This window comes from Rousettus aegyptiacus, unplaced genomic scaffold, assembly GCF_014176215.1.
Source record: "Rousettus aegyptiacus isolate mRouAeg1 unplaced genomic scaffold, mRouAeg1.p scaffold_m13_p_13, whole genome shotgun sequence".
In the NCBI taxonomy this organism is placed as follows: Eukaryota; Metazoa; Chordata; class Mammalia; order Chiroptera; family Pteropodidae; genus Rousettus; species Rousettus aegyptiacus.
The window spans coordinates 45,020,621-45,022,889 of NW_023416288.1; positions in this window are offsets into that span (position 1 = coordinate 45,020,621).

Below are 2,269 nucleotides of genomic sequence, written 5' to 3' on the forward strand. Positions count from 1 at the left end.
CTACGGATTGCTAAAAGAACAAATTGAGAAGGTTCCCTTCCGCAGGGACAGGAAACTCGGAGGAAAAGACCGAGCCCGGAGATGGGCCCTTAGGTTTAATTAGCCACTGGCTGCGCAATGTGGCCGTTCTGTGTTTTAAAATAAAAGTTTCCCTGACAAACGGGGGAGGAGAGGCTGCTCTGTCCTGGAGGCGCGTAACACTGCCATGGGGGATGAGGGCGGCCTGACGCTCGGTCCCAAAATGCCGAAGTCGCCATCGACTACGTGTCGTTAGATGAAACGCCAGATCCGCCCACGCCGTACGGAGCGCACGGGAGTCGGGCGGTTCTCGGGCTGCACCCCCATCCCGGCGAGGGGCGTCTCTGCACGATCCCCTTACGGGGCTCGCCTCCACCACCCCCCACCGAAGGAAAATGCCAGTATCGACGTGATATTTTCGATTCTTAAAGTCTCCCCTAAGCTACCGGAAGCCTTTGCACATCCGAAGGGAAGCCGGATGGTGGACCGAGATCCAGAGTATCTGCCGTTTGCACGTAGGGTCTGACGCTCCGTTAGAGATGAGGGTGCGACCGCCTTTGCCCTCTACGACCTTCTCTCTCCCGCCTCTGTGGCGGAAGCACTTTCCGAAAACGCTCTTTTGCTGTTTCCGTGGCGTCTCATTCATCCCCCTGTTTCCTAGGTTTCCGCCGACTGTCACCCATACGAAGGAGGTAGAACACACCGAATCACGACGTAGTGAGCACAATCCACGTGCCCACTGCCCCCCCCCCCCCGTTCTCGAAACAGGACGTCACCTCCACCCATAACCCTCTCCACCCTCCCGAAGGGGTGCAAACCCTCGCCTCCGCCACTGGCTTAATTTTTGCCTGGTTTTGTACTTTTACGTGTATGTAACCCTATACGGCGTGTTCTTCTAAGTCTGGCTTTTTATCATGTAACTATGTTGGTGAGATTCATCCGTATTGCTGTGTCTCTTTATTTTTATTGCTATGTGGTACTAAATTGTGAGATTCTCTCATAAGACAGCCGGTCTTCTGTTGGTGAACTGTACACATCTGGGGTGAACGTGCTAATGCATTTGCACGGGGTGTGTAACTGGAGGTAGAATTCCTGGATCATTGAGTGCACATATGTTCTGCTTTAGTCAATAATGTCACTTTTCCAAAAGTGTTTTTTCTACTATTGAACACCAGTATCTGAGAGGGCCATTGCTTTCCGTTCTCCCCGAGACTGGCCGTGCCCCCCATTTTACTGGGTGTGCAGTGGCATCTCACGGCGGCTTTCATTTGCATTTCTCTCTTCATTCACAAGGTTGAATTTTGTTTCATCTATTTGTTGGTCATTTGACTACCCTGTTCTTCGAAGTCACTCAAAGTTTCTTGCCCACATTTCTGTTACATTGTCTTTCCCTTACTGATTTAAAAAATTTTTGAATACATTCTGGAAGCAAGCCTTTTGTCAGTTATATGCATTTTAAATATCTTCTCCCACTGTGTTTGTGTCTTGAGATCTTTTAATCACGTTGGTTATTTTTCAAAGTTTTTAAATTCAAAATAATCTCAGATTTATAGAAAAAGCGCGATAGTCCAAATAATTCTCATCCGCCCTTCGTCTAGATTACACCAACGCGGCTGTTTCCCCGTATATTTTTCTATCGTTTCCTCTTTTTCTGAACCATTTGAAAATAAGCATTTGGTTCGCCCCTGAATAATTCAGTGTGCATTTCCTAAAAAACAAACAAACAAACAAACACACACTTTCCTACGTAACTGCAGCGCAGAGGTCGGGAAGTTTACGCGACTTCTATGCTGCTCTGCTCTGCAGACCTCATTTGCATCTCACCGATGACATTCTTCACAGAAAGAGGACACAAGTGCGTTTGGCCCACGCTCCGATCCACAGTCGCCACGTCTTACACCGAATCGCCACGCCTTTCGTCTCCCTGAATCTTAATTCTTTATGCTTTACATTTCAGAACGCACACATTTTTAAAGAAATTAAAACCTGTTTGATAGACTGTCATCCCTCGAGTGAATTTGCCTGGTGTTTCTTTACAATTTTATCAGCATCTTCCGTTCGTGCACGGCTCACGCGGTGGCCCTGTGACAGCTGACCCAGACCGGCACCGCCAGCTGACCACACGGGTTCCGGGGCGCTGGCGGTGCCCTCCACGAGAAGCTTGTGTCTTCCATCCTCCGCATGTGATGACTATTCTGTGGGGAAGCACTTTGAGACTACGTAAATATTTCCTTTGGCAAAAACATTTTAT